Genomic DNA, 26,541 nt, shown 5'->3' with positions numbered 1-26,541 from the left:
AGGAGTCATGTTTTTCGCTGCTCACGGTGGTGGTGGATGTCCATGATCTCAGTTTGCTGTTTGCTAATGCAGTCTTGCTGCCACCTCTGTGTCCAAAAAGAAATGTTCGTATCCTTAGCGTAGCCACATATTGCGCCCATGATAGTTCTAGCAAACACTAAGTGCCCTTGATTTTTATCCAGTGGTTATCCTTCAGCTAGGTTTTCGAACATTAATTATCAAAGGATGCTCTGTATTGGTGCAATGTAGAACTTATCAAAACCTCTACTCCTGGTTAGATATTCTTGACTTTCTAGACAAGATACCATCTCTAATATGTCACCCCTGACGCTCCTTCCCCTTTTGCAGATGGGTGGATCGATAGCCGCGAACGTGTGTCCGGATGTGATTATGTGCCACCCGTGGGTGCGGATAGTATTTTGGGCTGTAATTAGGCTCATTACTGACATAGACTGTTTCAACCAGGCAATGGAGGTGTGCATGCAAAAGAGCGAAGGGATGATAATATCGCCCACATGCATGCAAATTCGAAATTCAAAAAGCTATAAGTACTAAACCGAGTGTTCAAATTAAATTTGGATTGTATCATTATCTTTCTTATGATAAATTTTTTAAAACAAGATCACACTTGCCTATGTTTGCACAATATTTTTTAAAAAATATTTTTTAGTTCTTAGTAATTAATTTTGGCCACTGAGAACAAATAATTGTTTTGCATAAAAAATTAACATAAGAACAAATAATAATGTACAACGAACAAAATATAATACATTGTGAATATTTAATTGTATTGGATAAATAATAAAATAAATAAATATCGCGAAAAAATGAGTCCATATCATTGAACAATTTAGTCTACAATGAGAATAAATAATTTGCTTTGCGAACAAATTAGTCATATGTAGAAAAAAATTAAATAAAGAAAATGCATCTATATCGTAAAAAATATTTATATAAACATATATACACATGCTAAAGAATTTAGTATATAAAGAAAATACATCATTTCACACACCAACTAATGAATATATTGATTAAAAAATTATTTTATAGATCTATTGATGCTAAAAAGTAAAATTATATAAATAAATGCAATCTGAAAATAAGTAAAAATAAAAGGAACAAAGAAATAATAAAAAAGAAAAGTAGAATGAAAAGAGAAGAAAATAAATTAAAGGGAAGTAGAAAAAGTAGGTCAGGGCCATGGTGCCCGGCGGTGACGTGGGTGAGGACGTCTGCGGGGACCCTCGGGGCTTACGGATCTGGCGGATCCGGCACGGCGTGAGCGCCGAGCAGAGACGCGGTGGTAGGCAGTAGGAGGCCCGTCCGACTGCGGCGAGCGAGCGGGCGGTGGTCGGCATGCGGCAGAGCGCGCACCTGTGGCGGCTGAGGTGAACTGCAGTGATGGCAAGGTGCTCCTCCTCCTGCACGGGCTGGATCCAGTGCCGTGTGGACACCGGATCTGGCGAGCAAGGGCCGGATCCGGCCTCTCCCGGCGGCGGCGCGAGCAGAGGCGCGGCTGCCTCCCCCGTGGATGAGCTCAGCGAACCCATATATGAGCTTGGCGGGTCTGTCCACAGGCTTTCTATTTTTTTTGTTTTTTTCTATTCGATTAACTGAGGCGGCAAGCATCCGCTTCAAAAAATAGATCATTTAGGCCAATCTCAGGGGGAGTTTTATGGACACAGTTACCTTGACTGAGAACTAGGTAACTGTGCCATAAGAGTTTCATGGTGATGAAACTTTCGTTACATCCCATGAAACTCCATTCTTCTCTCTCCTTACTATATCAGTAAAATTGATGGTATTTAATGTTATAAAATTCTTCATGAAATTCTCATTGACCGTACCGTGACTTTGGTTCCGAAGCGATTGGGATTGTCCGCTTCTAAAAATATTTTTTAATCGTTTTGGTTAAGTTTTTTATAGTAGTGAACGCCAGCGGCAAGCCGGAGGAGGGGAGGAGCCAGATCTAGCGCTCCGACGAAGTGCTTCCACCTTTTTACTGTTGGGGGAAGAGCTTTCGAGAGAGTGTCTGCTCCCATTACTGCCACCTGCACTTGGATGCTCAACCAGAGCCCGATCTGAATGCTTTGGCTACCGAATTAATGTCTTGATCTTCAATTTTGGGTAGTTGATTGCAAACTTCAACTGAGAGTTCTTGGCCGAAAAAAAAGAACGATATGGCAGGACATATATGTAGATCTACATCGCTGAACCAAATGAAGCCCTCCGGAAGCCTCTGGCTGTTTGGCCAGTCCTATCGTGCCGCATACCGTGCAAGTCGTGGAGAGTCTCGCCACGCGGCAGCCTCCGGCCGTTCGCGTCCACCCTATGCCGCTATGTGCAATAGAAATAAAGGAGGTGCACGCGGGGACCTAAGCGTAGTCGTTGCCCGCAGACCCAATCATCTCCACCAGCTTCATCGCACTTGCCTCACCTCGTGGTCGTCGCCTCGCACGCTGTCGCCTCCTCCATATCGCAGCGCCATCGGCAGCGTCCTCTGAGCCGATCCTCCTCCCCCGTTGGCCGTGAAGAAGGGCACAATGTTGTGCCCATGGTGGAGGCGGCGGATTCGTTGCCGGCGGGGAACGCACGACAACAACAAACATCAGCACTAGGGCGAGCTAGGGCGACCGCCCTAGGTTCCTGTGGGCGAGCTCCACATCATATCGCAGTTTGCTCAAGTCCGGCGAGGGCTAATGGCAGCACGGCGGCGCCCTCGGCGAGAAGGACAACGACATCGGCCAGGCTTGAGATTGGGGGCGACTGGGTGAGCGTGGGCCTCGTGGGCCGCCTGGCCTGGTGGTTCCTCCGGCCCAGCGCCACGCGCAGGGTCTTCTTCCTGCCCAAACGCCATCCACCCAGCATGGAGTCGCCGGCGCCGTCGGCCGTCCTACCCCCGCGTCGTGGAACCCCGCCTCCCCTCTCCCCCTCCACCGCTCGGGCCCTCGGCAGTCGACCGTCGGCAGATCTCGCGAGCTCGGCGTCGCCCGCCGCCGAGGGGACCTGTAGGGCAGCAGGGCTGCAGCCCGCCTCTAGCCTCCACCGACCGCAGCCTCGGCCCTGGGTACCCGCCGGCCGCGCCGGCCGCCGCCTCGGCCCTGGGTACCCTCCGGCCGCCGCCGCGGGCACCTACAGGCCTCCTCGCCCCTGACCCCCGTGCTCCGCCCTAGGTCTTTTTGTGACTTGGCTTCGCCACTTACCATGGAGGTGGGTGGATAAAGGAGCTGCAAGGGGCTCCATCAACGCATGGAGGTCAGCTCACAGTCCCTCGCTCGGATAGTCGGATGCAAGCCTGTGCCTCTTCCTCTCGCTCATATGTTGGTCCCGTTCGCCATCCTGCCTGCGCAACGCCGCAACCTTGGACGGCCGCCTCTCCTCTTTATCCTCCTGCAGCGACGGCCTCGCATCTATCTTAATCAAGGTGCTTCGCTGCCGGATGCAGGCTCTCAGTCTTCCTCGAGTGCGTCGTCGCCATCATCAGTTGCGCAGGTGACGAGTCCATATCAGCACTACATGTATACTTCTCTCTGTTGATTGCAACTAATCTTTGTTTCTATCTTTGGTAAGTTGGATAATCACTAGCCATTTTATTTTGCAGTTACCTTCTGATGAATCTAAAAATACTAAAACAAAATGCATCTTTGGCATTAGGGGAGTTGCAATGTTTTTACTGTGCTACTCTAATTCCAGTTCGTTCCACTACATTGGATTTAGCCTATAGCATGTAAGTAAACCTTCTAACCTCTTTGACTTACAGATTATAACATATCTGATCACTTTAAGCTGTTGTATGTTGGAGGAACCTGAGAGTATTCCTGCTAGGTCTGAAAAGAGAAAATTTACTAATAACCTGCAAGGGGATTATTTAGCAATTACATACACATGAAACGATCTACCATGGTATCTTCTTTATCTGAATTTTGAAGGCAAATACCTTACATTAAGATTGAAGATGTACTGAAATTGGTACTGGATACGTACATGTAATTTCAACATGCTCTCATTTATTCAATTTATCAGACTTTTTTTTTAATGTAGCTCATGGCTTGAGGGCGCTCTGTTTCCTTCCGTACACATAGGCCTCAAAGTTTTCTTGTTTTGTGATGAAAAAAGTCCGGCATTGACAATATTATGTTAGTGGTAAGGAAAGTAAACTGGCAAGCAAGAGTGATACGATTGATGTGAAAAAGTTGGTACGAAATTTTTTTATTATATTTCCTCCCTGCCTCTTAATTGTACATAAAAGAAAAAAATATATCCATTTTGCTTTGTGTCTATTTCTTTTAGGGAACCTCTAAGGTGTTTCCCCTCAACCCATGTTATGTACTCCTATGGTGTTACAGTACATGTTTAATTACCTTCGATGATGATAAATTAGCTATTTGTGATCTTAACTGACTAAGAATCATGTGATCACTATGTTCCACTAATATTTATTCTTATTGCACTTCCTATCTTTTGTTTTATGCTGTTAGTATGTTTATTTTGATTTCTCTATTTTCCAGGTGTCTTCTATTCCTGTGTCTTCTATTCCTGGCAAAGGTTAATGCTTCGCTAGAGAGATTAGTTGTCTGGATGTCCTTGCGGGCCTTCAACATTAGTTAGAGCCTATCGATTTCCAGAGACATTTTTTCCTTTTCGTCAGCTAATGTTCTTCTTAACCAGGATTGCCTTTCTTCAAATCTCAAGACCTATTTGCAGTAGTCTAAATTATTTTTTAAGGTTATTCTCATCATTTAATAAACAATCCATTGCAAAAATTGCCATGATATAAAAAAATAGCTTCGAATTTAGAATTTGCATAATCTTTTAAATTATTCAATATCAGTAACCAGTAGCTTAGTCCTCCAGTTCTGTCCAGCAATAGGGCAAGCTATTTTGGTAAAAGCTGCAGATTCAATTAGTCGTCTTGGTTGCCTTTAAATTTTACACAAAATGTTTGTGTTCCATTTTGCAGATTTGCTCATGGGTTGACAAACTGAGCTAGAGGTATATGATCTATAATGTTGCATTCCTGCTTTGGATTTCTTTGCCAAGCAGTGATACTAAATCTGAGCACCTATTCAGAAATTCAAACTGACCATGGACTCTATGATAGCCTTGGGTTTTAATATTATGCCCAGTTACAAGGCCATTTGAAAATGCAGGAATTCAGTTTGAAACTCTAAGCCCTGAAAATGTCACGCTGTATTTGTTTTTTTTTTTTGTCTAGACTAAAACCTCTAGCCATGAACTTGGTTAGATGGGGCTCAAAACAAATGAAGTGTGACCTTTGGTGCCATGTGGTGAGGGAAGGATCCAACATACAATGCCGTTATTTAACTTTTCTCTCTTCTAACATGCTACTTCCTTGGGTTTCACTGAATAATCACCTACACCTGGATCTGTTGTCTGGTAAGATTCTTTTGCCGATTTGGGATTTTAGCTACATTGTAAAAAGTACAGAAGAGTGATTTTTTCTGAATTATTGTTCTCACCCTTCAATAAACAAAATCCATCGTGAAAATTGCCCTGATACAAAGAGGTAGCTTTAAATTTGCACAATCTGTTAGATTATTCAATCAATGTCAATAATTAGCTTAGTCATTCATTTCTGTTCAGTAATAGACCAGGCTATTTTTGTGAAAGCTGCAATTCAATTAGCATTTCGGTCGTCTTCAAATTTTACACAAATTCTGTGTTCTATTTTGCAGATTTCCTCATACTTTAGCCAACTGAACTAGAGGTATATAATTTATATTCTTGCATTCATGATCTAGATTTATTTGCCAAGCAGTGACACTAAATCTGAATGCCTGTGCAGAATTTCAAATTCCCTATGGACTCTGCGATACCTTCATTGTTTCTTATCGTGTCCAGTTAGCAAGCATTTGAAAATGATCAGTTTGCAGTTTTATATTACTCCCTGAGAATCTTAAGCTGTATTTTGTTTTCCCTTTTGGCTAGACTTCTGTACATGAACCTGGTTAGCTGGGCTCAACACAAGATAAGTATAACCTTTGGTGCCATATTAGGGGTGATGGAAGGAGCCAGTTCCGTAGCTTTCTATCTTTTAGCATAGTACTTCCTTCGATTTCACTGAACACTGACATATGTTTGAATCTTTTGTTTTGGTAATTTTTTTGTCCAATTGGGATTCCAGGTTATAAAAAGTATAGTAACCTTGATCCTCACTCCCTAAGTAATGTGTGGAGGAGACCTATGCCTGGATCACTCACATGATCAACAACATACTACATGTACAATCTTCAATTACCCTTTCTTATGGACATTCAGCTGCATAGGGCCATTCTAATAAATAATAATTTGTGTTCTTTGCTAAGATACACAAGTATCGTGTTGTATGATGATGATGTTGCTCCTCCATGTCTCCAACCGATGCTGTTATTGCAACCTTTAAAAATGATTGTGCAGATATGGAACTATGTAAATGCATGATTAGTGCAACAAAATCCATACACTGGCATGCACAACTCCTCTGCGGGCGCGGCGTTAGCGCGCTTGCCTTCCTAGTAGACACATATTGCTACAGCAGATGCTATGGGGGGGAGAGCTTTCGAAAAGAGTGCTACTCTGCTCCCATTACTGCCACCTGCACTTGGATGCTCAATCAGAGTCCCATCTGAATGCTTTGGCCACCGAATTAATGTCTTGATCTTCAATTGTGGGTAGCTGATAGTAGCAAACTTCAACAGGAAATAATTGCAACATTATGATCACTTGTAATTTTGTCACTCCCGGTGATAGTTCTCGGCCGAAAAAAAAAAGAATGACATGGCAGGACATATATAGACACAGATTGCAACAGCAGAAGCTATAACAAATTAAGATGGCAAGCATTATTTTGATTCTACACCGTTACAAGATGAACCAAACACACCGTTTACATAGATAAATAATAGAGATGAACCAAACACACCGTTTATTATTTGCAATAGAAGGAAAAAATAGTAAAGAAGAAGGGTAACTGATGATTCAGCAAACATTCATATGCCTCCCCAGGCCACGCGTGGCATGGCTTATCACATGAAAAAGGGAAACAAATAACCTGATTTGGCGGATCGCAGTGGCATGCAGGCACGATCTATGCTCCAGGAATACGTACGTCCAGTGCTTCTCACGAGGTTTAAGATCCTCTGCCGTCACGGAGGCTGTGACTTTGCCATTGACATTTGGGTCTGATGGCACCGAGGCCCACATGTCGGTGACAAAGTCACCGTGAAGTGGACTGCAGAGGAGCTTCTCCCTTCTCACCATATACCATATCAGCAGAGGTGAACGACTTCTAGTGCTCGTTGTTGGCTCGTGATCCCGATCTTCTCCAGTTCCCGATCACTGTTCCATGTTTTGTAGCTGCTACGCTTTCAGGCCACCAGAGCGCTTAATATGAGCAGCCAGTTCTGCGCGTAATACATCAGCTGCTTGGTCAATTTTGCCCTGGTGTTATTCCAGTCCCTTGCAATGGCGTCGTGGACAGGTTTTATCCTCGCAGAATCGCAGATCATGACCATCAGGCCCACCACTGCCAGCCTGGCCTTCTTCTCGGGCTTCCCGATTATCCAGCCCCTAGAAGAAATGGCACTGTCGTCGAAGCGCGAAAGCACGCGCACGGCTTCCGCCGCGAAGGTCTTCCCCAGCCTCTTCGAGTTCAGCTTATCCACAACTGTCTTGGTTTTGTTGTTTAGTATACTTTTATACGTGCTCTTGAAGCCGTCCAGCCTCTTGCTCCTGTAGGATTGTACCACTTTCCGTCCTGGTTCTTGAAGCCGTGGAGCATCAAGTTGTCATCCCGGATGGCCAGGGTTATGGACGTCGTTTCGCCCGCCACTTGAAGCCTGATGTGAATCGACCTCTCTGTTGGGCCAGAACTCTTCTTGGCGAGCAGTGGGTGTGATCCGGTGGAGGAGCGCAGATTTTGGTCTTCGTGGTGGCTCAAGATATCCGCGCGGCTTTGGTGGTTTGCTAGAGTGCGACGGAGACGCCTTATGAATTCAGTATATGATTCGTTATCACCGATGGTCCACTCTAGCACTTCAGGCTCAGGTAGATGCCTAGGCATCGTCTTTGTGACCTGTATGTATGCAGTACCGGCCGGAACTTATATTAGGTAAAAAGAGAAGGAAAAGTATGAGTCTTGAATATAATGTTTAGTTTACCTCCGGGTGCCAGGTGATGTTCACTTGAACTTCGTTGCCAGCAACTTGGTCGCTTCGATACGGATCTCCATTGGCGAAGTCGAGATCAACATTATTCAAAGGCTCATCCTCCTGGTTGAAAGTTTTAATGTTGAGGTCCACCTCCATGTGAAGCACCCTACCACATGGCACCGCAACAACATTCCTCGACAGCTTAAGGATCATCAGCTGCGAGTTGGTAGATGACCATGGCACAGTCATGTGCCGTGTACGGTCGAAGAGCACGCTTCCTTCACCGAAGCCCCGTGATTTTACCGTGCACACCAGCAGTCCAGATTTGATGAGCCGAACCTCCACGGTGGCCTCCAGGGCGTTGGACATCACCGCGTAGGTAACCTCTGCTGTGTCGCTAAGGCTATCCTCAGTGCGCTTGTGGATGATCTGTTTGGCAGGTTCCAAGGCATCCACTTGTGCGGCGTACTCCCATTGGATGGGAGCATTGGCATCGTCATTGCTGCTACCTTTGGAGGTGGTCGGGATGTCAATCTTGATGGCGAAGCACCCATACTCCAGTGAGATGCCTCTGTAGGGTCCCGTCAGCGACAATTCATTGTCCATTCCCTGCTGATAACTTAATATTATTGCTTTCATGATGTGAGAATAATATTAATACGGCACGAGCTACAATAATACCCAGTGGTTTAGGTTGCCGCCGACCATCTTCCTTCCTCCAGAAGCAGTAGGGTCGTCGCCCGCCTTGGATTGGCTAGTAGTTTGGCCTAGAGGAGGTAGCGGGTCTTGCAGCCGCGAAATGCTGCGGGGCAGTAGTTGGGCGTAGTTTGTAGTAGAATAATGATGCTTCCACCGCCGCAGCTTGCGTGAACACCCCCCGAAACTACGTATACGCTGCACGTAATTACTCCATAGATGATTGATGCCATCGGCATGTTGCCCGTCCACCCAAGTGCACAGGCGTCGTGTAGAGGATTCATCCTCGCGGACTCGCAGATCATGAAGATCAGGCCAGCTAGTGCCTTGCCGACGCTCATATTGATACCAGCCAACCGAACTGGGTGGCTCGACAGCACGTGCACCGCGAAGTCTCTTCCAAGCCTCGCGTCCGTCAGTCCTCTCGCTACTTGTTCGGTTTGCTCTACTTGCAGTAAGGATTTGTAGCTGACGTCTAAGTCTAGGGTGTGTATTTGTTCGTATTCACCTTGGTGCAGCACTCATCCTGGCCAGCAATGGGTGGTCTCTGGTGGTCGAGAGATTCAAGTAGTTGTGGCCATCCAAGATATCCTCGCGGTCTGCGAGAATGCGACGCAGAGCCATTATGAATTCAGTGAAGGACAATGCGTCTCCAATGGTGTACACTACAGTCATATATATGCCCAGACACCATTTCGACCTGCATGCATATATATAACGAATTTACAGTACATAGTTAGAAGAAGAAAAGAAAAAGTTTGATATGTCGTCTTTAATCTATCTCTTCAACGCATGATTAATTACCTCCACTGGGCGACGTGGTTGTCGAGGAGAAACAAATTCCCGCACGCCATTCGCATCAATGGCTTTGTTTGGTTGGTGCTAGATTTTTAGCAGCAATGAATAGTAAACAACTTTGACTGTTAATTATGGTGTCAAACAAAGCCAGTTTACAAAACCAACTTCAGAACCCCGCGCTGGTGATCCTGAAGAATCTAATGAGTCCTTTGACCGCGCGATTAGAGGATGGTTACTGTAGCATCGCTATAGCAAATCATTGATTAATTATCGTCATTAGATTCGTCGCGAAAAATTACACTCATCCCTAAAAAAGTTTTATAATTTAACTTCATTTAGTAATTCATGTATGCGAGATTCTTTTTTCGGGATGTGTGCGTGCTAGAAAACTAGCATTGCCAAACAAGGCCAATGTTTTCCCAGTTGATGATGTCCACCTGAACTTGGTGGCCGTCGACTTCATGACTAATTTTATATGAAGGTTCTCTGTCGGCAAATCTGACAACTTCCAAATGATTATTGACGCTCTGGTTGTTGGGAGTTCTAATAATCTGCCGCTTCACCACCTCTATGCTAAGCACACGATCATTTGGCGCCGCAACCGTATACGAGTTGCCCTCACCATCTGTCTTCACCTCGTGCGTCACCGATGAGCGTGTTGATTGTACCACTATAGTCAGCAGGGTTGTACCCATCTTCGACAAGTGCCTGGACATCCGCCCAATGGGTGACATATCTCCCATGGTTTATTCCACTGCAGTACAGGAATTTAATTAGTTCCTACGTACAATTCTCCACCTTTTGTTAAACATGATTCAGTAGTACAGTAATTCAGTTAATTAAGTGATTTCTAATCAATGTGATCAATAATTTGTTTGGGAGTTGAATGGCCGCTACACCTAAGATGTAGAAAAGCGTTGTCAAATTATCTATCTATACTATAAAGATCGAAAACAATTGAAAATTTTTCTCACCCAATTCAGACCCACCATACCTCTCACGTTGGACCCACCTGTCAGGGCCCAGGGAGGTGAGAGGGGTGGAGACCCATATAAATCGCGAGTTAGAGATTGTTTCTGGCAAAAATCAATTTTTTTTTCTCACCGCAAGTTTTGTTTACCCGCCCGCTGTACCCAGCTTGCCTAAAATCCCCGCCGGAGTTCCTGCCTGCTGCAGAGCGATTGCAATCCTGCCTCCCGGGCCCCGAGCAATGCGCCTGCTGCTCTCATGGCTCCCCATCCTAAAAGCCTCGCCGGAGCTGCCGCCTTTCTCCTCGCAGGCGTCTGCAGCTGTCTGCCCAAATGCTGTTCGCACCTCCCGCCGCTCGTGTGCAGCTGATTCTCTGCCGCCACACCCGCAACAAGAAGTAGCAGAAGGACGCAAGGAAGATGGAGAAGGCAAATTAAACAAGCAGGCGCAGTGCCGACAGCAGCTGGCCGACGCCGATGAACCTTTCATGGTCAACTAAAGCGATGTTCCCGTGGAGGAGATCCAGTCGATGGTCCTCTTCGGCCGCTCGTGGATCAATATCGGCGACCTCGACGACATCGCCGGGGGCGCTCCGTGCTTTCCGTGGGGCTAAGATGGCTATCCACCGGGTCAGCAAGATGTAGAAGATGAACTTCATCGTGATCAGTGACCTCGACGACATCGCCGAGGCCCGCTCCGTGCTTATATGCGGGGCTACGAAGGCTATATCCATCGGGTCGGCAAGATGTCGAAGATGAACTTGGTCATGCTATCACCCGTGCCGGCATCAGCATCACTGCATCAGCACGCAGATGGTTCGCTTCGGCAACGCTGTTAGCAAGGAGTCCATCCATCAACATGTTGAGGACGTGGTTTCCCTCCAAAAGTGTAGTCCCTCAAGGCTACAACACAGCAGGTTTGTTGGACTTGTATCCTTCAATTCCTGTCAACACAAAGCAGCTAGCCAAACCCGCACCATCTGATCTGATACGTGTTAATATGTTCTTATTATTGCTACCTTGTGACTCTAGGAAGACGAACTAACAAGGGATGGTCGTGTTGTTTGTGCATACATGCTGAGTTTATTGTCAAGATAAATTAAGTTTATTACTGATGTCACCTAATTCACACTTAGACTATTCCGTCCGGAGTGAAGTGGAGTTTGACAAGGCTCAACAGGTATATGACTTATGCACATTATGTGATTTTATTTGCATTCTGTTTTGAGTAAGCAGACATTTTGTGCTCAGTTTTTTCTATCAATGATGTGTTTTTTTTTTCAAATAGGCAGTATGCATATTCAGGGAACAACTCATATATGATTCTTACATACTCTTTCTCTGCACAAGCCTTAAGGAAGCAGGGCATTTATCACAATCAAAAGGCGTATGTAGGAGCTCAAAACAAGCATATTGATGTGCAACAATTTATTTTCAGAAGAATTGTATTTCCAGTGCTGCCTTCGTCAGGGAAAGAAGCTTGGCACTTCAATATTTGAAAGAAAATAGTCATATGAAAGGTTTTGAATTTAATTTTCTGCCATGGACCATTCAGGAGAAAATATGGATGATTTCATAAAGCATATCAGATCAGCAGCTAACTGAATAGGCTCCCTGCTGGCTGGCTGATGCATCGCTCCCTAGAGATGTTGGTTGCTCAACACTTTCAGTTATTCCTCAAGGATGTACTTAAGCAAAAAGATTTCCCAAAAGTGCTTCATCCTCATGACTTACCACACATTCTAATTTTCACTGATTTCACTCTGCAACTCAGCTGTGACGTCTCACTAATTTTCTTTCCTTCATGGAGAAAAATAAGTCAGATGAACTAAACCCTTCATCCATTATTCTTCTAAAAGGGAAGATAATTGTAGACACTCCTTACATGTATATTTCTTCAACAGTGATACCTCTCCTCTGAATGGACATGACAAGACAGATTATTATCTCATAATTGAATGAAAAATAAAAAGCATTTTTGTCAGCTTTGCACTATCAACACGTCTTGTCCATTGTTTGGTTTCTTTAAGAAGTTTCAGCACAAATTGAACAATGCCAGGAGAGTAAGCTATCTAAAGCAGCACCAAGCAAGTACCATATTTTTCATATCTCCATATATTAGGACTGAAAATTTTCCAACATGGATGAAAGTAGGCATGTACAAAAGCTTTCATTGTTGCAAACGATAATATGCTTTAGCTGTAAAAATTCTTCAAGTATATGCAGCAAGATAGTGCCAACACGATCTACAGAGAAGACTGTCATGATTTGAGCACTTGAACTTCAGTCTGAACAAGGCTGGAAGACTAACAGCACATCTTGCTACTGAGAATAACAGCACCAAATGGTAGCGATGATCATTATGATTGAAGGCTGGAGAAAAACTTGATTCTGCCAGAAAAGATACCCGCTTGAACTACAAAGCTATTGACCTATGTACCTACATCCGCAAATCAAACAATATTCTGGATCCTATGTCAATTCATCGAGTTGACCAACACGTTTCCAGGCTGAGTGTTTCTTTTTCGTTCTCATCTCAAACTCAAAACGTATGTTGTGATCTGTAATTTTCCGATCACTGATACTGTCATGCTGATGACTGCTAACAAGCAGGCCCAAGAAGCATTATTTCCAACATAGGAGACATTAGAAAATTTCAAAAAAAAATTATATAAAAGCTAATTTCATTTCAGGATATCAAGAGGGAAGCTTTGAGATACAGGGATCAAGACTTTCAAGCTGAATGGAAGTTATCGAGAAATCAGAATTAAGAAGTCGCAAGCTGGTGATGGAGTTGAAGAAATGGTTGTTGTTCCAGATCAACCATCCGACACCACCATAGTGGTACAAAAGACATTTTGAGCTGTTAAGTTAGCATTTTACTCATACGTGAGAATTTATATTATGGTCTCTAATGGGCATATGTTTTGGTGTTGCAATTGTTTTAGGTGGGCTGACCAAAGTACAAGAGAAGCCTACACAATACAAAACATCTGAAAATAGTACGAAGCTTTTGTAAGATCCTATTTCAGAAGCTTACATGGTGGTGTTAATTGGTTGAAATACATTTGGCTAGCGAATCTAAACTTTGTTTTAGATAAGTTATGTTGTTTTGGTATCTACATGTTTCAATGAAACATCATTGTTTACTAGGTTTATTTGATTTTATTAATGTATCTAGGAGATATAATTTTTTTAGATTGTTAAAGCTCAAAGTGGATGAAATAATTCTGGCTCAGGACCATGGTTATGTTTTATGATTATTGAATAATTTTATTTGTGATGTTAAATTGGTTACACAAGCTAAAGTTATTATTTATTAGATATTTTAAAAATACATCATTCCTTTGTTATAAAAATAAAATAATCATTTACTCTATTTTGTGTAAAAATAAAAAATCAGTACACATATAACTTGTCGGTACCCTGTAGCAGGGATACCCACTTCTATTGCAGCAAAGCAGGACTCGCGTAGTTATCCGTAACTACGCCATAAGGGGCGGAGCAGCCGGGCCCCACTGGTCAGCCTTTTACCTCACCGGGACAACGGCCCCGGACCTGTTTCCCGCTCTGGGACAGGTCCGGTGACGCCACGTGTCCCTGTGGAGGGGAAGCTCCGAGCCAACAGCCGGGGGCGCGGACCCCCCATAGGGGTCCGGGACCTCCTCGCGCCCGTCCGGACCTCCCATGCGCGTAGAACCAGCATACCGCCGGGGCGGGGTCCGGGGGCGCCACGTGTCCTGCGAGCGCGGGCGCGAGTCTTCTGCTGGAAGACTCGCCCACCCACCGCATTCAATGCGGATGGTTGAGGCGTGCTCTGCCGCCGCGGCACGCGGGGCAGCCTTTGTCAGGCCTCACTGTAGACTGCATATTACTGAGGTACAAAGTGTAGCCGCATGCGCCGCATCCGCGCAGAGTCCGTTTGCTGCATTAAATGGATACAACGGCACGACACTTTTCCATCATGCCGCCTACGTCGCATGCTACACGGCCCGTTCAGCTACGCTGCAGGCGACGTCGCAAACTACGACTGGCGCCATTTCGACAAGACAGCGCATGGGTATGATAAACGAAGGATTCCCAGGAGCAGGCAAGGAAATCCAGAGATGAGATCTCCTTCGCCTGCAACGCCATAATCTATGAACAGCACGTTATTTTATACTACATCAATTGGGCCTACCTGTCGGGGACCCAACGGCCATGTACGCGCCTCTCTTGAGATATAAAATATAAAAAGGAGGCGCTCGCTTCAGATAGACAGACTCACCCTGGACTCGGCACTGGACACGCCGAAGCTCTCTCAGACCCTCAGACTCTCCGGAGGCAAAGGGGAAGACAAGCAATACAACACACAGTGGACGTAGGGTATTACGCTCCGGCGGCCCGAACCACTATAAACCTGCTTTGTTCATCGTGTTCGCCCAGCGAGATCGAACTAGTCCTAGCTAACCCCTGAGTACTCACCCTCTGGGCTTATGCGGGTGCATTACGCCACCCGGCTGTGGGTTTCCACTCCACGACATTTGGCGCGCCAGGTAGGGTGTAGTTTAGCTGGTTTTAGTTCGTCTCTTGCTCGTCTCAATGGTTCGGGTGGACGACGTGGAGATGATAGAGGGTGTGGCGTCATCCGCGGCACACACCTCTCGCCTTCCTACGCCAGGGGCAACCGTGCCCGTGGGGCAGCCACCGTCGGTGGCGGAGCGCGCTGCACGTCGGCAAGAGACAGGGCGCCCGTCAAGGGCCCCCTCACAAGTTGCGAGCGGCGGAGCGCTGGCAGCAGCTAGGGAGTTGCTACGGAACCCTCCGGCTTCCGCGGCCTCACCAGACGCCCTGAGGCAGTGGCGGGACGACGTTGACCGTCTCCTCCATCTGTCTCAGGCCTCCCCCAGTTCTGCAAGGACTGGACAACGACCTCCGCCTGGCAATGCAGATCCCGGAGTCCAAGCTGCCTCCCTCTCGCCCATTCTCTGGAGTGGGCCCACATCCGGTGTTCCCTCTGGGGAGCATCACTCTGTCGGTCACGTTCGGGACCGAGGAGAACTTCCGCAAAGAGAGCGTCCAGTTCGATGTTGCGGAGGCGAACCTCCCGTTCAATGCCATCATTGGCCGGCCAGCACTCTACCGCTTCATGGACATTGCCCATTATGGGTATTTGGTCCTGAAGTTGCCTTCCCCTGCCGGTGTCCTCACCGTGCGGGGTGACCGCACCGCTGCCGTCGCTGCAGTTGAGAGACTGCATGCTCTGGCGGCAGAGGCTGCACGATCCGAGGAGGACCCATCCATCTGGCAAGCCAGGACGCCTGCAAAGGCACCAAAGGTTCAGCCGTCTGATCCGGACAACGTTCCCGTGAAGGCGGTGCAGATCGGAGCGGACTCCTCCAGGACCACCCGCATCGCGGGAAACCTGGAGGAGAAATAGGAAGACACGCTCATCACTTTCCTCCGGGCAAATATGGACGTGTTCGCCTGGGAACCGTCACAGATGCCCGGAATCCCCAGGGAAGTGATCGAGCACCATCTGAGGATCTACCCCGACGCCACGCCGGTATGCCAGAAGCCTCAGAAGCAGTCCGTGGAGCGACAGAACTTCATCCGTGAAGAAGTCCACAAGCTGTTACACGCTGGCTTCATCGAGGAGGTCTACCACCCCGAGTGGTTGGCCAACCCGGTCGTCGTCCCAAAGGCCAACGGGAAGCTTCGGATGTGCATCGACTACACCAGCCTCAATAAGGCATGTCCTAGAGACCCCTATCCTCTTCCACATATCGATCAGATCGTGGACTCCACCTCCGGATGTGACCTTTTGTCTTTCCTAGATGCATACTCTGGTTTCCACCAGATTCAGATGTCTAGAGAGGATAGGAAGCATACCGCTTTTGTAACAGTGGATGGACTTTATTGCTATATTGTCATGCCATATGGTCTACGGAATGCCTTACCCACGTTTGTACGAGCTATGAACAAAACTTTCTGTAATCTAATTAGAGATATTGTTGAGGTGTATGTTGATGACATTGTGGTCAAGACTAAGGTAGGGTCAACACTAGTTGAGGACCTGTCCCTCGTCTTCGACCGGCTACACGCCACGTGCACAAAGCTGAATCCCGAGAAGTGCATCTTCGGCGTCTCGGCAGGAAGCTGTTGGGTTTCCTGGTCTCACATCGAGGCATCGAGGCAAACCCAGCCAAGATCAAGGCGATCGAGGCAATGAGGCCTCCTGGCCGCATCAAGAACGTCCAGAAGCTTACTGGATCTCTAGCCGCTCTTAGCCGCTTCATATCGAGGCTGGCTGAGAGGGCCCTCCCCTTCTTCAAGCTATTGAGGAGGTCCGGTCCATTCTCTTGGACTGAAGAGGCTGAACAAGCCTTCCAGAAGCTGAAGCAGCATCTCACCTCACTACCAGTATTGGTGGCTCCAGAGCCAGGTGAGATGTTGTTTTTGTATCTTGCTGTGTCTGCAGAGGCGGTCAGCATGGTGCTGGTCACCGAGAGGGCGGAGCAAGCTCGCCAGGGGGACACCAGGGTCTCCCCGGCCAAGGATGGTGAGCCGGACCCCGGACATGGGGGTCCGGCAGCCACTCCTCTGTTTGAAGGTCCCGACCCCGGACAGGGGGGGTCCGGAGGAGCCTCATCCCAGTGGGAACCCAGAACCGTTGGGGACCCAAGGACCTGATGTGGTGGATAACGGCGAGCCGGACCCGGTCGCCAGGGTCCGGACCATCCAGAAGCCAGTCTACTACGTCAGCGAAGTCTTCCACGAGGCAAAGGCCAGGTATCTTGAGACGCATAAGCTTATCTATGCCATACTTATTGCGTCCAGGAAACTGCGCCACTACTTTCAGGCACACCGAGTTGTCGTGGTGACCTCTTACCCACTAAGAGCGATCCTGCACAACTCCAACGCCACGGCAACATCGCCAAGTGGGCAGCAGAGTTGTCTGAGTTCCAGCTGGACTTCCAGCCTCGCCATGCAGTCAAGAGCCAAATCCTGGCTGATTTCATAACGGAATGGACTCCTTCCCCAAGCAATTCTGGGGGTCCGGACCTCAACGCCGGACCCTCGGAGCCGGAAGTCAGGACACCAGTCTTCACCGAGCCCCACTGGACACTCTTCTTCGACGGGTCCGTCCGCAAGCAGTGGGCTGGAGCTGGTGTGGTCCTCATCGACCCAAACGGAGATCGGCTGAAGTACATGGTGCACCTTGAGTTCAAGGCCACCAACAACATGGCGGAGTACGAAGCATTGATCTTTGGCCTGACACAAGCCCTGTCTCTGGGGGTCCGGCAGCTTCTGGTGAAGGGAGATTCTCAGCTAATCATCAAGCAGGTCTGAGGGGATTGCAGCTGCAACAATCCCCAGCTCGCAGCATACCTCATCCACGTGAGGTAGCTCGAGAAGGACTTCGACGCCTTGGAACTGCAACATGTTCCCCGCGAACTCAACTCGGCAGCAGATGATCTCTCCGCGAGAGTATCTACCTGGGCATCCGTGCCCGAGGGCGTCTTCGAAAGACTGTTGCTGAGACCTACCGCCCAGCCTAGTGCACTGGGTGAAGGGGATCAAGCTAGCACCCCGAAGCTAGCGGTCCCGGCGGCATTCCACCTGTGGTGCCCGCCCTGGGATGTGAGCTCTGTTGAGGATCCTGGAGACCTCATAGAGCCGCTCCCACCTTCTTAGGGAGCTCCCGATGCATGGATCTCCGAGATTCGGGACTACCTGAAAGACAATATCCTTCCTGATGACGATGTGTCCGCTGAACGCATAGTACGATTGGCTAAACGCTACGCGGTGGTAGAAGGGGATCTCTACCGCCGTGGCGCCAATGGTATCCTCATGCGGTGCATTTCCCAGGGAGAGGGCCGCGAGTTGCTCGTGGAGATCCATGGAGGCGAGTGTGGAAGTCATTCCTCATCTCGCACGCTTGTTGGCAACGCCTTTCGGCATGGCTTCTACTGGCCGACAGCACTCCAAGATGTGGCTGAGCTTGTAAAGTCCTGCAAAGCATGTCAATTCCATGCAAAGCAAATACACACACCGGCTCAAGCTCTACAAATGATCCCGCCCTCATGGCCATTGGCCGTATGGGGCGTTGATATCCTGGGGCCGTTCCCCCGGGCCGTCGACGGGTACCGGTTCCTCTACGTTGCCATTGACAAATTCACAAAATGGCCGGAGGTTACCCCTGTGGTGAACATCACTAAAAAATTAGCAGTCGCATTCCTCGAGTCCATTGTGTGCAGATTTGGCGTCCCAAACTGCATCATCGCGGACAACGGGACCCAATTCAAAAGCAGACTCTTTCAAGAGTACTGCGAGGACATCGGCATCCAGCTATGCTTCTCGTCCGTGGCACACCCCCGCAGCAATGGATAGGTCGAGAGAGCGAATGCAGAGATCCTCAGGGGACTCAAGACCCGCACCTACAACTGCTTGAAGAAGCATGGTGCCAAATGGGTTGATGAGCTTCCGTGCGTACTATGGGGCAACCGGACCACACCCAGCCGAGCCATCGGGGAGACTCCATTCTTTCTAGTCTACGGGGCTGAAGCATGCCTTCCCCCGGAAATTCACCTGGGCTCACCATGGGTCCAGGCTTTTGACGAATCCATGCAGGAACAACTACGGCGTGACGATGTGGACTTTATTGACGAACGAAGGTGGCGAGCAGCAATCCGAAATGCACGCTACAACCAGGCGCTCAGGCGCTATCATCAATGTTCGTGCACAGTAGGGAGCTCCGGGCTGGCGACCTCATCCTGAGGCGGATCCTGAACCGAGCAGGGCGCCACAAACTCTCCCCCAGCTGGGAGGGGCCCTTCAAGGTTATAGAAGTCTGCCGGCCCGGATGCGTTCGCCTTGCCATAGAAGATGGGGTGCCGCTACCCAATCCATGGAATATAGAGCATCTGCGTAAGTTTTACACTTAGGCAGAGCAGGGAAATGAATTTTTCCTTTGTAATAAGATAGAATCAGCGTGCGGCCCAGAGCGGTGGGGGTCCGTCCTCATAAACCCGGCCTCTGGCATCCATCGCACCGTCGGCTAGAATTAACGCGCGGCCCAGAGCGGTAGATGTCCGCTCTCGTAAACCCGGCTTCTGGCATCCATCGCGCAAGCCATGTATGTCAAGTTGCAAAAGAAAGATTTGCCCCGATTGTGTCTTTAAGTCAAAATTTTATTTCGCATTTCGATTCTCGAGATTATACTTTTCTAACCCCCACACGGACTTCCACTCTTGTCGGTACAGCTAAGATCTGTATTGAGTTGCCGGACTGCCGTACAGGTCCGGACCCCCTTGCTGCTGGGAGAGGGGTCCAGACCCCTAAGGACCTGCTCTGGAGAGGGGGTGCTTGTTTCCTGGGGTGGTCCAGAGTCCTGTGTAGCCGCTTAGCCAGTTCCGTACCCAAAGCCTACACGCTCCACCACCCTGTAACGAGTGGTCTAGTACCCGGAGCTGGGTAATTAGGGGCCCGGACCTCGTTCTAGCTCAAGGACTGGCTTCCTAAGTCCTCTACGGCAGGTCCAGCTCCGTATCTCAAAGGATCGAGTACGACAGAATGACCTCACCCGCTGCTAGGAGGGGTCTGGAACGTCGGAGCTAGGTCCGGTAAAGTCGTGTTTGTTTACTGGAGTGGTCCAGAGCCCTGTGTAGCGCCTTAGCCTGGTTCCGCACCCTAAGCCTACACACTCCACCACTCTGTAACAAGCATTGAACTGCCTGGACCTGTGTATCCGGAGCTCCGGACCTCGTACTAGCCTGGGGGCCGGTCCATAATAGGTCCCGCGGGCCTGCTATTAAGCTGTGACTTTGAGTGGTACGCAGGTTAAACCTCGACTGGTGGTAGTTAGCCTCAAACCATTGAACCTACCTACTATGGGGTCCCGGCATCCGCTTTAAGGCTTCATGCAGATCGAGGTCCAGTCTTTGTGGTAGACAGACTCAAAACAACTGAACCTGTCTCCCAGGGGGCTCGGAGCGTTCGCTTTGACCCAGACATCACTAATTGATTCTGCATGCGTCAAACAGCTAAGTTGCAGTATCATTACTACCATACAACCGAGTTTGATTTTCCTCTCTGTAGTTTTTTCTGCTATACAGGAAATAAGTCGCTCGTTCGAGTTGCAATTTATGCTACACCTATGCCCAAGGACGCTTGCTCAACCTCATACGGGTCCGGAGTGTCTTCTGCGGCTCGGATAGCAGATAGGTCCTAACAACTGAACCTATCTGCTAGGGGGCCAGGACGCCGGGGTGCTGCATACCACAAACAGAACAACTCACAAACAGCTAAGTTGTTATTTTCTTCTATTTAAAATTTCAACAAGTACAATGTTTTTACATCCACAAAAAACAAAACAAAAGTGCTACTGCTGTGATGGCCCAGCTCCGGAATCTGCAGGCTCCCGCTGGAAGTAAGCAGCGATGAAGTCGACGACGTCCCGCATGCTTTCCCGATCAGAGGCCTCCGTCTCCGCCGCTGGACCATCGACCACGGGGGCTAGCGAGATGGCTGGGTCGTGGCTCCGGTGGCACGTTAGAATGTGCCCGCCACCATCCGGATCAGCTCGCGGCCCTCGGCTTCAAGCTGGCCAGCAAGGATCGGCTCCAGACGCCAGAGTCTGTCTGAAGCAGAGTTCAGCACTGGGAGGGCATCAGCAATCGAAGCTGGCGGCTCTGCCACTTGGATTGGACTCATCCCAAGTGGCACCAACGCTGAGCTCGCTTCGCTCGCCCAGTCGACGATTCACTGTGTCCCCCTGAGTTGGTCCTCCTGCAGCTTCCGGACCGCCTCCTAGACCGCCTCCTGCACCCGGGCGTCTAGTGCTACCTGGGCCGCCTCCACCTCGCGGGTCCTCTCCTGGAGCTTGGTCTCCCTCTTCGCCACCGACTCCTTCAGGGACTTGAGGGCCTCGCGCTGGCACGCAAGCTGGAGCTCCATGTTAGTGGCATGAGATTCCCGCTTTGCAAGGGACTTCCTATCCTCCTCAAGCTCTATCTTGGCAACAGCCTGCTTGCTGGCGGTCGCCTGCAGCTCCTGGCGCCATTGGTGCAGGGACTCGGAGAGCTTGTCGAGCTCCAGCTTGCGGGCCTCGAGTCCCTGGCCGTGGGACTCAAGCTCGAACCGCTGCGCCGTGAGGCTGGCCTCCTCCTTGGCAAAAGCCTCCTCCCGCAACGCCAGGGCCTTTTCCCGACTCGCCACCGCAAACTCCCGGTCGAACACCTTCTGAAGATTGGCTCGGTAGGACTCAAGGTCGGTCTTGAGTTCGGACCGAGCACGCGCAGCATGGGAGGCTTCGGCCTTCGTGCGCCCCTCCAAGCGGGTGTGCCAGTCGCCGAGGCGCTGGCGCTTGCTCTCCAGAGCAGCTCACTCCTGCCGGAAGGCCGCCTCGGCGGTAGAGGTTGCCTCCTCTATTGTCTGCCGGACCCGGACCAGCACCTAGGGGAGGGGAGCCGCTTCCTCCTCTGGGGGACCCTGCAGGAGCCGCCTACCAGAGAACTCCTCCAGCTCTCTTTCTGCCGCAGGTTGGGCGCTGGGGGAGGGGACGTCCGGCACAGACGTCGGGACCTCAGTACCGGGGTGCTTGTCGTTGCTGTGCCCGCTGCCGCTGTGCTCGCCGTCGCCAAGCCCGGTGTCGGCGCGGCTGCTGCTGCAGCTGGGGCTTCAGGGGCCACCGAGTCGGGTGCAGCTGCGCCTGGCACTTGCGCATCCGCCATCGTCGCATAGGGTGTTGCTGCGCCTGGCATTGGCGCATCCGCTGTCGCCATGTCGGGCGTTGCTTCGCCTGGTGCTGGTGCACCCGCCGTCGCCACGTTGGGCGCCATAGGGTTAGCGGAAGCCGCCGCAGCCGAGCTCCCCGCACACGCCGCCGCTCCCGCCGTCACCGCCGAGGCCCCGGTCGCCTGGATCCCCACTGACGAGCCAGCAGCGGTGGAAGAACTGCTTGGGTGAGAGGCCCTGGCAAACAAAGAGAAGAAGCCTTCAGCAAAAAGCGGAGCACCGAGAATAAGGGGAGTGAACGGAATAACACTTACCCTGAAGCGCCGGGTCTCCAGCGCCCACGGAGGCTCGGCGACTGCTTCTGCTGCTGCTGCTGCTCCCGTGGCGGCGGCGGAGGCGCACCTTGCTGCTGCTGCTTCCGAGGCGGCGGCGGAGGCGCACCTCGCGGCTGCTGCTGCTGCTGCTCCCATGGCGGCGGCAGAGAAGCAACCCGTGGCTGCTGCTGTTGCTGCCGGGGGGAGGCATCTCCCGGCGGTGGTGGTGGCGACGCGGCTACTCCGGGGGTCCCGCGAGGGCCGGGGGCCCGGGAGCTACCCTGGCCCGCGTCCTCAGCGGTCCTCCGACGCTTTGCGGCGGGCTCCATAACTAGGCCCCCGTCGTTGCGGTGCAACCTGCGTCGGCCCGCTTCTCTCGACAACGCACAGGAGCTACTCCGGGCCTGGCTGGGATCGCTGGTGGCGGCGCTACCAGCCACGGCCTGCTTTCCCTTGGCAGAAGGGCCGGACCCCGCGGCGCTCGGCACGGCCTATTCCCCAGACGCACTAGGGATCCGGATCCTACGGTCCGGGTCGCCTCCAGTCTGGCGCGCTGCCAGCCCACCGTCGTCGAGGGTCGGCAGGGCGGCCAGCACCGCAGTCCTTAGGCGTGAGTCCTCGCAGAGCGGGACGACACCCTGAGGAAGGATCAAGTGCTCCGGGATGAAGATCTCCCCCGTCACCGCCCGCACCAGGACCTCCAGGGCTTCCTGGGTCAGATCGCTCCCCTCTCCGCGGTGGGTCCTACTGCAGTCGTTGGGGCTGGTGAAGCTCCAAGCAGGATGCAGCCGCTGCTTCAGGGGGGCGATCCGGCGCTTCAGGAAGTCCCCGAGCACGTGCAGCGAGGTGAGGCCGCCCTCCGCCAGCGCCCTGATCTTGCTCAGCATGGAGTCGAACTCCGACGGCAGGGATGGCTTCACCCTCCAGGACTGACGGTCGGAGGTGGGTCCCCCGGTCGGCATGACCAGGCACTCGTTGACTTCGGTGGTGGCGATCACCCACTCCCTGCGCCAATCCTCCCACTTCCCGCCAGTGAGCCCGGGGATGTACGGCGTCCGCAGGTCGCTCCTCGTCTGGAAGTAGTACACCCCCACTTCGTCTTTGCCCTTCCCTGACTTCACCAGGACGAAGAAGTGGCGGAAGAGGATGACGCAGGGCCGTACCCCCGCGAACATCTCGCACAGGTGGACGAAGATGGCCGTCAGGAGGATGGAGTGCTGCTTGAGATGCTGAAGCTGGAGGCCGAAATCTTCCAGCAGCAGCAGAAAGAACGAGGAGATCAGCAGCCCCAAGCCGGTGGAAATGTGCAAGATGAACAACACAAATTCCCCGGCGTGTAGGTTGCCGAGGGGAACCGAGCCTGCTCGAATCCCCCAGGCAGTCTCCTGTGCACTCCACCCAAGCAGGCGGCGCTCCGTGTTCAGCTCCTCCTCAGTCTGGAAACGGCGGGGACGAAGAAGGGATGCCATTTCGCTATGGAGGCGAGGAGCAATCTACACAGAAGGCAAAGGTGCGCAAAGGTTTGGAAGGAAGAAGGCGAATGCGGAAAAGTAACCGCGGTACGCGGTTCGTCCCTTTATGAAGCCTGACCCAACCGGCGCGCCCCGAAACCGTCGCTGGAAGCCAAGCGACGCTCACGCCTGGTGTTAGCCGCCCAGTCCATGACAAGGGGGCCCAGGCCCGCCTGTCAGGGAGTGCGGGTAACAAACAAAGATGTGAAAAGGCGGGATCTGAACCGTCACCCGCGCGCGAAGCGGCGAGGAAGCTGAGCTGACGTGCGCGCATTAAGCGCTGGCATGACCAGACTTTTCAGGAACTGCGCTGGTGGTAAATATACCGTTTACTCCGGCCGCAACAATGCCGAGCGTCGCTCGCGTGACTAGGTGTACCACTGTAGGTGGGGACCATAAGTCAGTAAGCCGTTGCGATGTGATGAGGCAGCGAAAAATCCGAAGGATGGTCAAAGCCGGACAAGACTCCTGCAGTGTGCATAGCCTAACGCTAGAGGCTTCGAGTTATGCGAGAGCCAAATCGCAGTAGTGGCCCCACCTGCGGGTTCATCACCTCTCCTGAGGTGGGCCCTTGGGCCACTGTCGGTACCCTATAGCAGGGTTACCCACTTCTACTGCAGCAAAGCAGGACTCGCGTAGTTATCCGTAACTACGCCATAAGGGGCGGAGCAGCTGGGCCCCACAGGTCGGCCTCTTATCTCACCGGGACAACGGCCCCGGACCTGTTCCCCGCTCTGGGACAGGTCCGGTGACGCCATGTGTCCCTGTGGAGGGGAAGCTCCGAGCCAACAGCCGGGGGCGCGGACCCCCCATAGGGGTCCGGGACCTCCTCGCGCCCGTCCGGACCTCCTATGCGCGTAGAACCAGCATATCGCCGGGGCGTGGTCCGGGAGCGCCACGTATCCCGCGAGCGTGGGCGCGAGTCTTCCGCTGGAAGACTCGCCCACCCACCGCATTCAATGCTGATGGTTGAGGCGTGCTCTGCCGCCGCGGCACGCGGGGCAGCCTTTGTCAGGCCTCACTGTAGACTGCATATTACCGAGGTACACAGTGTAGCCGCATGCGCCTCATCCGTGCAGAGTCCATCTGCTGCATTAAATGGATACGACAGCACGACACTTTTCCATCATGCCGCCTACGCCGCAAGCTACACGGCCCGTTCAGCTACGCTGCAGGCGACGCCGCAAGCTACTCCTGGCGTCGTTTCGACAAGACAGCGCATGGGTATGATAAACGAAGGATTCCCAGGAGCAGGCAAGGAAATCCAGAGATGAGATCTCCTTCGCCTGCAACGCCATAATCTATGAACAGTACGTTATTTTATACTACATCGATTGGGCCCACCTGTCGGGGACCCAACGACTATGTACGCGCCTCCCTTGAGATATAAAAGGGAGGCACTCGCTGCACACACCCAACCTCTCCCAAGCTCTCTCAGACCCTCAGACTCTCTCGAGACAAAGGGGAAGACAAGCAATACAACACACAGTGGACGTAGGGTATTACGCTCCGGCGGCCCGAACCACTCTAAACCTGTTGTGTTCATCGTGTTCTTCCAGCGAGATCGAACTAGTCCTAGCTAACCCCCGAGTACTCACCCTCTGGGCTTAGGCGGGTGCATTACGCCACCCGGCTGTGGATTTCCACTCCATGACATAACTTATTTACTATGTATACATACGTGCGTGGCGCACATCGCACGTACATTTTACTAGTAATATCAAAGAATCTTAGTCTGAATATTCATCCATAGTTCTTATCATTATTGTTGTTTCTGGACCGTCTTATCATTGTTGTTTCCAGACAGCTAAGGTGTCATCATCAACTATCTATATTTTTGTAGGTGTCATATATGTGTCACTATTAATTTATAATATGTATAATGAATTATTAATTTTTTTGATATTTATTATATTAATTTTCATTCTCATTGAGTCATTTTAATTTTAGTAATTAGTAAAAGAAAAAGGACAATAAGGAATAATAAAGAGCAATCCCAAATAATGATCATCTTGTTGTATCATTCAAGCAAACATTTGTCCAGCTTTACACGTTACTACGAGGGTTGCAGTGTGCCTGTATGTTGTGACAAGGACAAGCAGATTTTATGGTCCACGTACCGAGGTAATTAAGTAGAGGCCAGATTTTTCTGTAATTTACAGAACACACCCTCTGTCTTTCCAATCTACCATATGGCATGTGGTATGGGGAGTTAACTTTTTCATAACAGCGGTATTGATTAGTAATTTTGCCCATCAAATTAACACGATAATCTTAGCCCTTAAGTTTTTTGTTTGTTGGCCATATGTATTGGACTAATGCATACGGCAAGCAAATAAGATTAAGCTACTGCATACGGCAAGCAAATAAGATTAAGTTCGGA

General features: G+C 50.5%; 2 long non-coding RNA genes across 8 annotated transcripts; both read left to right on the top strand.

Moving 5' to 3' along the window:
* The first annotated feature begins 2,402 nt into the window (after nucleotides 1–2,402).
* Nucleotides 2,403–6,328, top strand: LOC120643650. 7 transcript variants are annotated; one of them, XR_005663092.1, is made up of 5 exons: nucleotides 2,403–3,258; nucleotides 3,400–3,495; nucleotides 3,605–5,400; nucleotides 5,700–5,731; nucleotides 5,810–6,328. It is a non-coding gene; the product is annotated as an uncharacterized LOC120643650 (long non-coding RNA). The 7 variants fall into 7 exon arrangements; XR_005663094.1 differs by having other exon boundaries at nucleotides 3,400–3,521; XR_005663091.1 differs by having other exon boundaries at nucleotides 3,400–5,400.
* A 4,424-nt stretch (nucleotides 6,329–10,752) lies between these two features.
* Nucleotides 10,753–13,872, top strand: LOC120643649. Its single transcript, XR_005663087.1, has 4 exons — nucleotides 10,753–11,532; nucleotides 11,648–11,795; nucleotides 11,904–13,459; nucleotides 13,564–13,872. It is a non-coding gene; the product is annotated as an uncharacterized LOC120643649 (long non-coding RNA).
* Nucleotides 13,873–26,541: the final 12,669 nt, after the last annotated feature.

Source organism: Panicum virgatum, chromosome 8K (genome assembly GCF_016808335.1).
Source record: "Panicum virgatum strain AP13 chromosome 8K, P.virgatum_v5, whole genome shotgun sequence".
NCBI lineage: Eukaryota > Viridiplantae > Streptophyta > Magnoliopsida > Poales > Poaceae > Panicum > Panicum virgatum.
Note: the sequence above shows the minus strand (reverse complement) of the source record. Positions and strands in the feature narration are given on the sequence as shown.